General features: G+C 41.8%; 1 long non-coding RNA gene across 2 annotated transcripts in view; it reads right to left on the bottom strand.

Annotated features, from left to right (window-relative positions):
• The window catches only part of LOC122770078, a 40143-nt gene that overhangs the window by 23322 nt on the left and 393 nt on the right, over positions 1-16428 (bottom strand). Inside the window, exons 1-2 of one of the 2 annotated variants that reach the window (XR_006360491.1) lie at positions 16370-16418; positions 14889-14955 (exon numbers count right to left, since the gene is read on the bottom strand). This is a non-coding gene — a long non-coding RNA (uncharacterized LOC122770078). Of the gene's footprint in view, positions 1-14888; positions 14956-16369; positions 16419-16428 lie in introns of those variants that run through there. The other variant, XR_006360492.1, reaches the window with a different exon arrangement.

The following is a 16428-nucleotide window of genomic DNA, read 5'->3' as shown; positions in this document are numbered from 1 at the left end:
CTGAGCGCGTTATTATGTAATTACACGACGGTTTGTGCTACCGGAACAATCACAGCGGTTTTTGGAAGCCGAGAAGTTGCACGTCAAAGTACAACGTGTGGTTATTGCGGTTATTTCACTTGAATCAGCGTCCTTGTCGCCAGAGAGGAGGGAGTTGGAAAAACACCTGCAAATACAACTTTCCATTTTTTTGGCCTGTTTTTGGACATTGAGCCAAAAACTGTTCAAATTTAAAATTCAACACGCAAAATCCGTTTTTTTAAAGGAAAAAATGGGCAAAAGCACTTAATTACAGGACATTTTCTGGTCCTTTTATGGTGAAAATAAGCAAAAAAACCAAGACATTTTAAAGCTTAGGTGTTCTAGGGTGAAGGGTACTTTTGATGTGTATTGGAGCTGCGCATGAAACTACAATACTGGAGTGGTATCCCCTCATATTAAAAAAAAGTGTGTGTGTGTGTGTGTGAGAATGTCCGTGATGTGTTTTACTCGATGAAAGAAAATCTAAAATGTACAACATAAATATGAAAGGGGAACATTTGATTAGACCAGATCAGATAAAACCAGAACGTGTAATGTGATTTCTTTGTTAAAAAGGACTTTTAATTTAAAATTTGTATTGAAAGCAGTATCGTATTAAAGTCCACGTATCAATATCAATTACCATATTAACGTTTATTGAATCAATATCCAGCCCAACACTAGTTGAGTGTGAAGGTTTATTCTTGACCTTGGAAATTTGACGTTTTACGAAACCTTTCCAGGTTGACGTCCTCTTATGTCATTTACACACAACTTTGTAAACTCTGTGCTACGACGTATAGTTTTAAGAATTCTTCGACACTTAAAAACGATCATAATTCAGGGCGGAACTCGTGTCCAGGACCTGATACAGATACGTCGTCCTGAAGACACAGGCCAAATGAAATAAACCGAATCCCCCAGAATGGGACACTGGGGGTCAAGGGTTAAGTGAGTGGGGTCAGAGAGTGTTAAACCTCTGACGAGGGACTTCCCAGATCAATGAATGGATGTTCGCTCATAATAGGCGACTGATTAGAGCAAGAGGAAGTGTCAAAGGTGTTGGTTGGTGCGATTTCTGCTATCCTTTTTTAAAAAAAAATTACATTGAAATGAATTACACGACTAAAATCCAACGAAATATCACAATTAGTTGTTGAATTTTGGACCTTAAATCATAATAAATCTACGTTTCGTTAACAATGACGTGCTTAGCCCCTGAGCCCTTGTTCGAGTGTCGAGATATTTAAAGCGATATAATGGTTTATGTTCAGATAAATATTGGCTAGTTGAGAAAACACAGTGTTTTGTTGACTTATATGTGAGGAAACATCTAATTGTGATTTTATTTTTTTTTCCCTGACAGACATTGTAATTGCAATTCGATGTGCGGTATAACATTTTACGGTCAACCTTCAGTTTAATATTCACTTTGCAATAAATTGAAAATGTGACAGAACATTAAAGCAGGAGATAAGATAAGATCAGGATACAACAACAACAATAACAATAACAATGTACAGACATGAATTGGGTGGGTTTTTTTTTAAATGGCACAGGACATAGAACAATAAAAACACAACACTTCATTTGCAGCCTTTGCACTTTGATAATAGCATTTTTGTCAAATCACACACATTTTGATTTGGAAACAATTAATTGTTCGGTCCTACCAATATACGTATGGACTGTTTTCTAAATGGCGCTTTGCAAATGTCACTCCCCCCAGAATAATGACAGAGCTTAGAAGAAGAAAGCTGCTCGTGTTTTCTAAAATATTTTACAAAAGAAGCTTAAACTTTCACAATTGATCACTTTGGGTGGAATTTTAATTCATTTTCAATGCTATAGAGGAAAAAAGCTAAGTTTCTTGGCAATGTCTTAATATCATGCCTTAATACCATACTACCTTTATGGCCAGGTCTCTCTTGTACAAGACACACAAGCACAGGCTTTCATAACAGAGGAACCGCAGCCTCAGGAGCGCCACCAAGTGACCTATCCATCATTCCTAACTTGACTTTTAAAAACAGCGCTAACTGTTTGACTCCTGCGTCCTTCAAAACCTGTTGTTGATCAGATACCGTGACCGGCCCCGGTCCTGGCTGTGCCCAGGCAGGTACCAGCTCAGATCAGCACCGGCTTGGACTGCAAATTAAAACAAGTTCCCCCCATCGCCTACTTTCATGTACAGCCAACTGTCCAGCCAAGCATACCCCATGCTTCCTCACCCCTGCTTCCTCTTATCCTCTTCCTCCTCCTGCCACTTGCTTTCTCTCTCAGAGAGAGAGAGAGAGAGAGGGGCCAAGAGTGGCATACAGGGACAAACCTGAGTCTTAAAAAAAAAAAACTAAAAACGGGAGGGGACATTGAGGGTTGGGGATGGGGAGGAATAAAGAAGGCGAGGAGAAAAAGAGAAACGCACATTGTACTTTTCAAATGGATGGGAAATGATTCGCTGGGATTTGCTGACAATTATACGGTGGGGTTTAATCAATTCGGACCATTCACAGCGTGGAGAGGGCTGATCCCCTTATACAAAGGAGCAGACCGTGGGAGGGCGGTACCTGAGAAAGCGCCGGCCTGGTGTAAGTAACATGAGGCAACACTCCCCTCCCCACACATTGCACTGCAGCATATGGCCCCTCTCTGAACTTATTAGCTGGCGGATTAAGGCCAATCGCGGGGACCCAAGGGCCTGTGGCTGCCTCCATCACACCCTCCCTGGCCCCTCTTCACTCCCAGGAATGAGGCTGACTGACAAGGGGTATTGTGTTGTTCACCTAGATCGCCACACCCCTCACTTACCCTGTCATGTGGTGCGGTTTGATGAGGTTATTTGGCAGAGAGAGAGAACTGCATCTGACCATTAACCTTTCAGCCACAGAGCACTCTGTACATACACTTAAAATTATTTATTCATGTTTTTAGCAAGAACAGCTCCCTTCAAACATGTCCACATCATAATATTTTATAAGATAATTTTACCTTTTCGCCTCCTGACTACAGCCGTAATTCTACCTGCAAATTGGCAAGCTGCCCCGCAATGGAGTGGATTAAAAGCACCCGAATGTGAACACACAGATCAGCCCCGTAGATATGAAGTCTAATTAGCATCTCATTGCAACTCGACATGCGAGCTCGACATGAGTGCAGACACGCTGAGAGAAAAAGTCTTCATTGGCCAGGGGTTGATTATAGGTCCATTATGCACATAATGCTTAGTGATGGGCTGAGAGGAGGAATTAAGAGCTTGATGGCTACTGCGAGGAGACCTGGACTGGAGTACAGGGGTGTTAGCAGTCAACAGGGTCTCAGGTCTACAAGAGGCCAAGACTGGGGGAGGCTATACAGTAGACTGGCCTTCCTGACTATTCATGGAGAGAGATTTGACAGCAGAGGAGCCCCCTATTTAAGCTCTCATTTGATCTGGCAAGCGGCAGGTGATCCTCTGCTTCTTTTTGTGTCAGACCACAGGGGTTTGCCGACCCCTCGCGACCTGCCTTACCTGGCACCCTTCAGGACACCTCATTTAAAAAGAAGAGAGAGAAGCTAATTCAGTCTAAGGTTTCCACCCATCATGGATCTCCACCTGGCCACAGGGCTGCAGGGTCAGCGCCATACTGAGAGAGCAGGGATGCTCCAGACCTGCTTGGCTAATCCCCTCACATACTGGGAGGTGTTGGAGGACCCAAAGGTCAGAGATGGAGTGGAGGAGCCATCTTCCTGGTTTCTTTTAGACAGGATTAGTGGCTCAGCAGGGGTGGATCTTTGGGGGGGGGACCTCAAATTTGGAAAAATATGAAGGTATATCTGACATGAGCAGAAGACAAACCAGCTTTGGACCACTTCCCTCCTGAGACCACCTATGACCGATGACCTCACAGAGATGGCATCCTTCCATGAGTAATACTGACAAGGAAGCGTGACAAGGAAACCTGGCATCGCTAGGACAACTTCACTCAAGGTTACATCCATACTAGGTTTTCACTTGAAAAGTATTTCACTTCTGTATCAAACTCTATATCCCAGGCAAAATACAGTTTCATAAAATAATCTCAGATTATTATATTGTTGTTATTTTATAGTGTCACTCAATACTGACACAACAGATTGTTCCTCATCAGCAGCCAGTTTGGTTTTTACTGTAAAGAAAATATCTCCACATTATTGGGTGCTACAGGATGGATGGAGATCAGTCTGAAATGAAGATGCGGCAGATTATAAATAAGTATTTCTAAACATGAGCTTACTCATCCATCTAGTTTTGGGGCAAACAATGGCACATAGTTTTTAGTTTTTTAGTTTTTTCAAACTACATCAACAAACTAGCTGACCTTGAAATTTCGTTCTACAGAATCAACAATTTGTAATAATGCTGAAATTATCTTGTAAATTTTTGCTTTCTTCCAGGTCTTGGGTTCTCATTACGTTAGGAACTAGAACATTCATTCATTCATTCATTGTCTACCAGTTTATCCTCCACATGAGGGTCGCAGGGGGGGCACTGGTGCCAATCCTAGCTGACTTAGGGTGAACTGGGACTGTGGGAGTTAACCCGGAGAACCCGGAGAAGACCCATGCACACACAGGGAGAACATGCAAACTCCATGCAGAAAGGCCCTTGTTCCGAACCCGGTTAGGCAACAGCGCCAAACAGATCAGATATGTTCTGCCCCTCCACCCTGCAGGATGATTTTTATGATCAATGTTGAGAGCTCTTTGAGGACGAAGGAGTGTGTGTGTGTCGCACCTCGGCGTCTTTAAATAGAAAACACAAACAACGATGCTACAGAGAACGTGTGAGTCAGAGAAACAGAGACACATACTCCAGCCAGTACTCCACATACTTGAAATAGGTATAAATGGCCATTTATGGAGTCAAATGTTTTTCTTCCAGATTCCAGGAGGAAACCCACCTTCACCCTATCAACACTTTGAATCATTCCACTTCTGAGACACACGCACACACTCTCTCTCTCTCACCTCTGGAAACACCTAGGAAAGCCCAGCGTTCTTCATCAAAAGCTTTTCTCACGGCAAAATGAGCCACAGTGTTAGTCAAAAAAAAAAAAAAGTGAGCGCAATTTTAAGTTTCCACTGCGAAACAAACACGAGACCAAAGTTGCAAACCGTTAAACGGAAAACACTCAAACAATTACCCCAAATGGATTATGCTTGATTCATCTCCTCCACTGAGCGATAATAAAAACCAGAGAACACGGCAATCACCGCACTAAATGCCCCTAATGCTCACTTAGCAGAGGCTATTTGATAACCGTGGCGATAAAAACCCGGAGCGACATCAACGCTAAGGCAACTGTTAACATTTCAGATTAGCTCCTTCCTCAACCTCGGGGTTCATTTGGTTGTATTTGCTTCCATTATCAAGTGAAAGAGCAGATCTGGCTGACACCGATCCATTTCTACCCCCCCACATACACACACACTGGAGCACTTTATCTCTGGCCGAGTCCAATCAAATCTCATTAGCCAGTCAAATCAGGTTAGCTCCTCTTTAGCGTCAAACATACTTTTAATTCAACGCGGCGCTTCATCGACAGCGGACGTGTCGGCACGCCGGAGTCTTCTGAGTTGTCAGCGAATCTGCGCTGATCCACATCCACCGGGGTCAGACAGATCAGGATACTGAGCCAGTGTGTGTGTGTGTGTGTGTGTGTGTTTTGACCATGAGATATTTTAGAGAGTCACTGACAATCACACTGACGTCTGTGTTTGACGGTACACGCCGGCATGTCGCCTGCCTCCGTGACCCAGTGCTGTCACAGCGGGGTCGAGTGTGTGACAACATGCTGCTGTTTGTTGTGTGTGTGTGTGTGTGTGGGCAAGGACAGAGGTTGGGTCAGGCCTGCCAGTCTCTGTGGCGGTTAGTGCCGAGCATGAAAACACACCCACAAGTGGTTTTTCCCCGCCATCATGACTCCACAATGATTTGAAGATTTATCCCTAACAAAAAAACACCCGACAAATACCCGAACAACGCAATAATTTAAGCCGACATCTTAATATTTTTCCCTTCACAGAAATAGAAGGCATATTTTTAGACAATCAAAAGTGACAGCGCTCAACCACCGTGTCACTCATCGCGCGCCTCTTGCGATTGCTGTGGTGGTCATTAATTCCTGACGCGCTCGCAAATCCAGATGAAGAGCAGACATGTTGGCGGAGAGCAACAAGTGAACATTATCTGTAATAAATCAGCGAAGGGCGAATGGATGCAGACGACGACGCTCAAAAACACACACGCTTTGTACACTCTACAAAAACGGACCCCCTGCTCTTATTCATGCCCATAAGCAAAATAAAAAGGTTATAAGAGCAAAAGACACGTGTGAGGTGCAAATGGACGAGACACAGACAGAGTTCAATTTACTCTTTTCATGTGAGGGCCACAATTTGCCCACGTGGAATTAAATAAAGCTTCTCTTAAACACAAAATATTGTCCTCTTTTTTAAAATCGTACTACCCTTTTAAAGCAAAAAATCTGATAAAAAATTGGGGATTACATTACTAGTGTAACTAATATCCTGCTGGTTTTACATGAAGAAAACCCTCTCATGATTTACACTGAAATGAACTGGCACTGAAGACTGGCAGAATGCTGCTAGTAAGACTCCCAATGTCTGAAATATCAAAAAAATAAATAAATAAAATGAATCTGAATCGTTAATTGTCCGCATATTGGAAATATTCCTTGTTGCATAATTCCTAAGTAATCCCACATACTTGTGCTTATACAGCGCATTTCACTAATTTTCATTTCCCTGATTCTCTGCAGTCGTCGCACTTTGTTTTTTCGGATTGAGGAATACAATGAAACAATTACTACATATATATATATACATATGTAGTAATTGTTTATATATATATATATATATATATATATATATATATATATATATGTAGTTATTTTTATATATATATGTATATATATATATTTATATATATATGTATACATATACATACATATATATATATATATATATATATATACATATACATATATATGTAGTAATTGTTTATATATATGTATATTTATATGTGTATATATATACACATATAAATAAAACTCTGAGTTGGTCGTTCTGACTCATGAACATCATGCCAGGGGGTGGAGTCAGGTGTTGATTGTCTGAGGCTAATAACAGACGAGTGGGAGGAAGAGAGGCACAGAGTCGATATTAAAACTAGACTATGAGGCTTACAGTGGGCGTAGGCGGACGTCTGGGTCTAAAAGTGTGTGTGTGTGTGTGTGTGTGAGTTTGCACGAGGGCACGGTGTAAGTGTAGGTACAGTGTGGAGCGGTGACCCCGTTCTGTTAAACGAGTGGGTTGTGAGTGGAGTAAGGTGACGCCTCGGAGCCAAATCTGCCCATGCAGCGTCCTCACTGCGGCCTGAGGACGTCCTCCTTTCATCAGCACCTGTCTGCCTGTCTGTCTCCTACTATTCAAACAAAAATAATAATTTTGTACATCAGTTTTACACAGCCGGACCTTTGTTGATAATATGTTTTAATAAGACCACTTCCAAGCCACGATTATCTATTTCCTTTTTCTTTTTGGAATGTCCTCCTCTGTCCAAACTGTGAATTAGCTGCACGGTTACAATTGAGCACAGAGGGGAAGCATGTGGGGGTTTTTAATTTTTCTTTTGTGCGTGTGAAAATGCAGACGACACAGAGCGCTCCGTACGTGTAATTTCTGCATTTGAACTGGTGATTGGTGTAAATGCAGAGGAGTGCAATGACACAGAGATTGAGCGACGAGAAGAGAAGGGGCGGAAGTGAGTGACGCAGGATCCCGTATGTGATGGAGCTGCATGTTGGCTTTTCTAGATCAAGAGTTTCTCGGGGATAATTGTCAGGATCTGCCTTTTGGAGGACGACTGACAAAAGGAGGGGCTGGGGTACGACAGTGGGAATTTGTTGAGGAAACGTGGAAATGTGTCAAACGATCCGTCAGAGAAGTGAAATGCAATATTTATGGATTCTTGAAGAGGAATCTCTCTCTCTTACACACACACACACACACTCATATACAGCATCTCGCCATGCAGTGTTCTCTCATAAAATCATCAACATGCACAATAAAATAATAACAGTGACAAGTGAGAAATAATCCACGTTTAAAAAACATGATTATGACGAGCATGTGACTGTGTGTGTTACATTTTAGGCCAGAATACCGTTTTAAAGAACAGGAAGGAGAGATTTTTTTCCCCTCATAGATTAATTGGATCTATTTGTAGAAGCTCTCTCTTTCTCTACACTACACACACACACACACACACACACACACGCACGCACCCCTGCTAAGAAAACAAAACCCCACTAATCATTTGAAGCCTGTGCTTTGTAGGTGGGGCTCGGTCATTATCGGGGGCCTCAGCAGTGCGGGGTTTTGTTGGTTTTTGCATCCTCAATCAATTGCTAACAGGAAGAGCTTTAATCAGGGTTTTAATGCAGCTGTACAAGAGGTGGGCCGGCCCTTTGTCTGAGCCTGAAAGGCTGATCAGAGGGGAGTCCTCTCGCGTTTCTTTACATTCACCTGCTGGGCTCTATTGGGTCTCTTTCTGAAAGAAAAGGACAAGGGAAATGAATAAAGCACACAGGCGAAGTGTGGGTCTGCTCAACCAGCCTATGGGTTAATCAAGGAGCTACTTGTCATCTCCACAGTGTCTCACAGTTCTGGTGGTTAAGCTCTCCGCTTCTTTCTCCCGCACCAATTCAGACATGCTGAGGAGCCGGGCCGAGACGAACAACAGCGGGCCATAACACAACCATGAGCTAATGATATGCGACTTTGAAATGAATGTATGAACCAGTGTTTGAGGTGGAGGTGGTGGTGGTGGTGCAGTAGAGGGGCCCTGAGAGAGAGAGAGAGAGAGAGAGAGGAAGGAGTTTATGAATCGCAGAGAAACGCAATTTTGGGGTGGGAATATATGAGAAACGGAATGGAATGAAATTTAAAACAGGTTCTAAATATTGTACTGCAGCAAAATGTGCTTTTCTGTTCAACACAAACACCAGTTACACACAAACTGGGCCTGTTCATGTGCCACACTGAGCTCAATCCATCACACACACACACACACACACACTCTTGTTACCCCCAAACTTGGCAACCTTCGACTTTAACCTAAGCTTAACTTAAACCTAATTTAAACACTAACCGAAAACCAGGTCTTAACCCAAACACAACGACTTAAGGTGTGACACAAAGACTTAAATAGACTTAGTTTGTGTTAATATCTTTACATATTGTACTTTATTGGAAATGTACGTTTATTATTTATTATCTTTACTGTCTGTGCTGCAGCAATAATGAAGGACTATCTTATCTTATCTTAAGTGATGACCAGCTGAAATGTCCTCACTTCCTCTGGTTTATGAGTCACAATGGTCCTCACAAAGATAACACACACACACACACACTTTTCTTTTCCTCCATATTTAGACACTTTAGTGAGTCAGTGTTGCCTCTTTTTTTGCACAGAAACAAACACTTCAGACTCCTCCTCCACGCATTTTCAAACACGTGCACATGTTTGCTATAGGTGGCAAACATTTTGGGGGCGGCGTAAGTTCAGACCTCAGAATGTCTGGAAGATCTTAAAATATGAAGAAATCCAGATCGGTTCATTTGCAGAAAAGGGTGCAGCGAGGTTACATCTGCACCGGGTAAATGATGCTCTTACCCCATCTAGTGAAAATAGAGAGTAATTCACACCGGTGCGTGAACCTGTGTGTGTGTGTGTGTGTGTGTGTTTAAGGTTACTCTTAATAAAAGAACATTAAAGACAAAAAATATATACAAGAGAATGTTAAATTATAAACATAATTTAAAATGTGTCATGAATAAATGAATGTTTAAAGAGTCAGCAAAAGGAACAAATGGAGTAAAAGTATATTTTACTCTCTATAGGTTTATTTTGTTATCAATTATGTATTTGCACCCTTTAATATTCCTTACACCGAGACCACAAGAGGGCATTATCTAATCAGAATACACTGAAGGTGGAAACAAATGTGTAAATAAAGCTCAAAATGTGTTCAGTTAAAATATATAAAAACAAAACAGACAAACCTCCTCTCACTCACAAACCATTTTCTCCCCGTTTTATATTATAATAACAATTACAATTGGTCCATCTCCAGTCGTGTTCACTTGTCAAAATTCCAATGACAACAAAAATCAACATTTTCTGTATCAACATGTTTTCTCCGAGGAAGAAAAGAAGGGAACAAGTTCACCCCCAACATTCGTGACACTTTTGTGGGATAGAAATGTGGGCAATTTGTTGTCGCGCGCACAGAAAGTGCTTCGGAATTATGCATGTGCTTTAAACGTCACATGTTGTCAGAGACAATGTGGACCCCGGTGACTAATGGCTGCTCCACCTGACAGGGGCTTTTTGTCGGGAGTCGGCAGGAAGTCCACAGGAAGCCGTCAGCGCGCTCTCCAGCAGGGACGGCACTTTCTTGAGAGCGCTCCCAACAAAAGGGGAGGGCGGCAATTAGGAAAACAAAAGTGTGTGTGTGTGGGGGGGGGGCAGTGCGAGTGATTAGAACGGGAACACTTTCAACAGCCAGCATGCATCTCACACCCTGTCAAACAAAAAATCCTTTTTTTAAAAACATGTTCCGGTAAAAGATCTTTTCATCAAAACTGGATTTTATGTTTGTATTAAAAAAAGCTTAAATTTGCCAAACTGAGTTAAATTAAAAATTTAACAAAATTCCAAATAACGGGGAACACACACACATGCACCCACACGTGAGTTTAATTATATTCTCTTTCTCTACAAAAAAAAACAAACAAAACCCTGAGGTTTCACTAATTTGCCGTTGTGTGTGTGTGTGAGTGTTGGTCACTCATTCACCTGTGAGGTGACAAACGACCCCGTTTAATTTCTACTGTCCTTCAGGAGCAGCCTCGACAAAACTCCCTCTGCATTTTAATGCTGCGCTGATTATTAAATCTTAGCTGGGCTTTTTTGGTTGTGAGAAATCAGTGGTTTGTGTTGCTGGGCAACAAGATTCCCCTCCCCTTACCCCCCGCCCCCCACAATTTGTAGCTCATATTTCTTCATCTATAATCATAGGCCTCTCGCTCTTAATTAGAATAATATGCAAACGCACACACACACACACACACACACACTATATCGCATTTATGTGGGTGTTTTAATCACGTACACGTTTTTATTTCTAAACCAAATAATAAAAATAAAAAATCAAATGTGACATTTAAACCATGTTTTGTGCAAAATTTTCACCTTCAAACAATAACCTTGCCCTTAATCTACTATACTGTAAATTATAGAAAGCAAAATGAAGACGTTATACAGACAAAATAAAGCAAAAATAATTGTGATCGCACTTGTTGGAGTTACCCTGTGAAGAAAGACTCCATTATAACACCACGTGTGGTTTTTCTTCCACCTGCCCCCCCTCTGTGATTTACATCTCGGCAGCAATTTGCAGATGAGCATGAATGACTTTGTTCTTCTTAATAAAAAAAACATGTCCATTTAAATGCACAAAGAGAGGGGATGGTAAAAATGGTTTATTAAATTTGATTCCATTCACAGTCGACTGTATAGAAGGAAGGAAACTGTGTGCATATACTAAGCAGACCAAGGACGGTTGAATTTGCCATAAAGAGCGTGCCATTCACCCCCAGAGCTACGGCTTTGATTGAATCCTAAAATGAGTTGAAATGTCACAAATCCTCCACCAATATGCCAGAAATGAAAACTGGCCTTGGGGCATAAAGGTTCCCATTAAGGGCGTGCTTAACACGTTCTGTTAAGTGTGGTTGGAGTGCATCAAAAAAAAATAAACCGTAATTACTTCTCTCTATGCACTCAAGCAAAAAACGTCCCTAAAATTCCTCAGTGCTTGCATAAACCGGTCTCGGTCTCGGGATCAGCAGCCGAGGGGGCAGCCGGGTCCAAATTAAACCCCGGCAACGTCCGAACGGAACGGATGGCAATTATCACGTGGAAAAGGGCAGTTTGTGACATGAATTCAAATCTGACGAGAGTCTGAAACTACATTCAAACGTACACACCTGTGAAACACACGTGTCACACCTTCTGCCGTGTCTAATTTTATTTAACAGAAAACAACAAACGCTGCCTCTTTGTTGGCACCTGCTTTCTGAATGTCACTGATTTCAGTTCCCCTCATCTCTCAGGTGCATTTTCAGGAGAACCGGGGCTAAAGTGACTCTCCCCGCTGCTTTACTATTCACAGCACGTAAAGTGGGTCTGTGTTCCCTCGTTTAGTTCTGTACTGTACAGCTGGGGGAAGCTGTCCGGCGTGTATGCAAATGAGCCCGGATTTGAATGGAGACGAGGTAGACACAAAGCTCAATTAGAGACAGAGGGAGAGTGGGGGAGTGTTGAGTGTCTGACGGGAAACCCCTGGCTGCTTAATGCCAACCTGAGGAAAACCGGTGTACGGACACGCGTTCAAACACAGACGACGTGAATGCACTTTAAACAGTCAGACTTATTTCTAAATTCTTCTGACAGGCAGCTGAACAGCGAGGGGGGGGCGGGGGCTCAGACAGTCAGTTGGCATGACAACATCCCACATCGTCACAACAAGAAAAGGTGCCATGCTCAGCAGCACACAGGTGCACTTCCGCTTTTGTTTAGAGCTCTCTCTCTCTCTCTCTCTCTCTCTCGTCATGCGGAACAAAGCATAGAAGAGGGGTGGCAGCCATTTTGTTTTGGAGTCGGTGCCCAGCAGCAGCCCCTGCATGTGTGTGTGTGTCCTTGGAGGAGACGTTGCCATCCCTGGTTGCCACAGCAACCGCAGAGCACAAGGTGAAAGGCGGGATAATTAATATGCACGCACACATGAGGAGCGCGGATGAGGGTTTCATCGTGATTGTTGGCGTGTGAAGTCGGAATGGATCGCACGCTGCATGCAGACAAAAACAAGGGTTGCTCAGTGGTCAGAGAAATCATAAATGTATCTCCTCCAAGACAAGAAGGTAACTTCATGAGATGGTGCGAGGTGTAGGCCAAGGGAGGAGGATTATCCTCCTCCTCCATCATCATCATCATCATCACGAAAAGTTGTGTACAGCCACAAGATGATGCTTCGCAGTCAGCAGGTGATTTTTATTTTCAGATAAATTATTTTAGATCTGAGTGTATATTCACTCAGGGAGAGTCTGGGATACAAGGTTCATTTAGTTGAGTTGGTTAGTAAACACCAATTCCCTTCATTCATTTCTGATTTCCCATGAAACGACACACATGTTTGACCTCTCATGTGTTCACAGCCCACTCACACATTCATCCAGCCAAACTTAACCATGGACCTCACAAGCACAGGTTTGCACATCTATCTTGATTTTAAGACATTTTGAGCAGTCTGACCAAAACTTAATAACCAGTAATAAGTTAATAATACCCAACCATAACCACAGCGATTCACATCTTAATATACTAACTTAAATAGCCTCAATTCATGTCTTTAACTGGATGTCTTTTACCTCATCACTGCTCCTGGTCTTTAAACAGGTAGAGAACAAACAAACACACACACACACACACACACACACACAGAAGAGTGTGCACAGAAATTAAAGGGATATGTAACATATGGTGTGTTTAACACAAACAAACCCCAGGAGGTGGTCAAACAAACACCTGCCCTTTAACTCTCTGGTCAGGTCAGCGCCCCATTCAAGCGACATTTTGTTTTGTTTTGTATATTCTAATTGTATATTTTATTTTACTTTTATTCATCTAATTACTTTAACTAAGAAAATGTGCAAAAATGAACCAAAAATTGCTTTTTACTTGAATGATTTTTGTAGAAACCTGTTGAGTGTGACGATTGAGTGTATATAGTTATTATTCTAAATATGTATGTTAGTGTAATGTAAGCTTTTCTAGTTGTGCTTAAAGCTGCTTTACACTACATTTGTGACATTCAGCCACTCATTCACCCATTCATACATACACAGCACATGTATGTACAGCACGTTTTCTATCACACATCTTTCACACAGTCGCCAGGAGCAACGTGGGGTTAAGTGTCTTGTCCAAGCTTCCCAATCTTATTCTAATTGTACATTTTATTTCACTTTTATGAACCAAAAATTGCATTTGAATCATTAGCAGTCATTTTTTTGTAGAAACCTGTTGAGTCTGACTATTTAACAGCTTTACCTGCACACGTGTTTATGGTTATTGTTATAAATATGTATGATAGTACAAGATTTGCCACTGTCATGGAATGATTTTCATGCCCTTTAAATGACAAATCTGTGTATTTATATAGAGCTTTTCGAGTTTTGCTTAAAGCTGCTTTACATGACTCAGTTTTGCCATTCACCCATTCATTCATTCACTCACTCACCCATTCATACATATACAGCACATGTAGGTACAGCAATGTGGGGTTAATTGTCTTGCCCAAGGACACAAGTGCGTGTAGGCTAGCTGGGAATCGAACCCACAACCTTTAAGTTGAGCATAGATAGATAGATAGACAGATAGATAGATTTGGTTCAAAATAGAAGGAAGTGTGTTTGACTAGGTTGACAACAGTAACGCGCGCGGGCATCACGCGCCCTGTCAGCGCGCGCAAATATAGCAGGAATGGTCTCATCAATAATGCATCGACACTTCATGTTTATGCAATTCTCAAGGAAAGACGCAGTGTCGATGTGGAAGTGCGGCGCGCGCGCGCTGCTGCTGCTGCTACTACTACTGCGCGAGCTGCTGCGGCTGCACGAGCCTCCTCTGATCCTCTCACTGACCCGAGCTCACACTTGAGAAGTTCAAATGTTATAGAAGGAGAAGAATAAACACGTACCTGTGTTAAAGCGCCACATCTCTCCCTCTCTCTCCACACTCTGCTCCATCATGATCGCCGCCCGCAACTGTACGGAAATAAAACAACAGCTGAGCTGCGATATGCAAATGAAACGGCTCCCGCTATGCAATGCAAACCATTCATTATTCATAAATTACTCATGTTTATGCAAATGAGGGCGGGCTATACGCGGAGAACAGTGGTGGGGGGTTGAGTGGCTCCATCTAAACACAGACTGAGTGATTTTCTTTTTTGATTTTTTCAAAAAAATCTGCTCTAAAACGTAAAGCATTTAACCCAACTTGTCATGAACCAGCACTGCACGAACATTTATGATGGGAATAAGAAAATTAATACAAGAAAATCAGACAGAGGAAGCCAATCAGCGAAATAACACAAGCAACATGTCAGCCCAGGAACACATGGGGTCACAAAGGGTACGAAACAATATAGTAAAGACACGTGAAACAGGCCCGTACTCACTGTCACTCATATTTTCACTGTTTATATTGTACAATAAACTGTATATTTTCACATTATTTTGCCTGTTTTTATTTCTATTCTTATTTTTCTCTTGCTCTCTTGTCTTCAGTATGGACATACTATGTCTCATGGACATTTTTGTTTCTTATTACATCTCAAAATGTATAATGTTTGGCTTAAAATGTACAAATATGGGACATTTGATTGTACAGTAAAAGAAAAAAAAATGGATGTCCTGAACACAACCTCAGTCAGTCCTGGTAAGAATTTATGGACATTTACTGTTACATATACTTTTCAAGTATTTTCAAGTTTTCTTTTCTATAAATTAGCCTGGCTTAATAATCTACAATGATTTCTACACGTTGCATTCAACGTTACAGGAAACCTTTCCTGCCTGAAGCTGAAGCCATCACACTATACAATAACTGTCTGACACTTACACCATGTTTACATCACGGTCTCTACCGTTTCCTGACATAGTACATGTATCTATCTATCTATCTATCTATCTATCTATCTATCTATCTATCTATCTATCAATATGAAACTGGTGTTGTCTCTTACAGTGAGAGAGTGTACTTGTATTTCAAGATTCAAGATTACCTTTCATTTCACAGTGCAGTCACCTGAACCATTCAATTGTTAAAAGTAACTTCTGTAAAGTGTATGTCTATGAAATATAAAAACAGAATGCAGACAACAACAACAACAACATAACAATATACAATATTTCACTTCTTTAGGACACTCTCTGACATTAACATTCACCTTGTGAGGACCAGCAATCCTACTGAGGCAGAACCACATTTCAGGGGAACTGGTTAAGTTCAGGTTTAAGACTTGAATTGTGGGTTATATTTAGGGATTATCTGGTTATGGTTAAAGTCAACGCTTTGTTTATGTTGGTTGAAATAAATAAAAGTCAGTGAGTGTACTTTAAAAGACAGCTGTGGGTGAGAAAGAGAGCATTTGTTGTGCGCAGTGTGTTCCCTTACGTTACGGTAGTCGTCAGAAAATGGCGACGCTGACGTAATAAAGCGGCGACGCGCTCCCC

Source organism: Solea senegalensis, linkage group LG5, assembly GCF_019176455.1.
Source record: "Solea senegalensis isolate Sse05_10M linkage group LG5, IFAPA_SoseM_1, whole genome shotgun sequence".
In the NCBI taxonomy this organism is placed as follows: Eukaryota; Metazoa; Chordata; class Actinopteri; order Pleuronectiformes; family Soleidae; genus Solea; species Solea senegalensis.
This window is presented reverse-complemented; position numbering and strand designations above follow the sequence as displayed.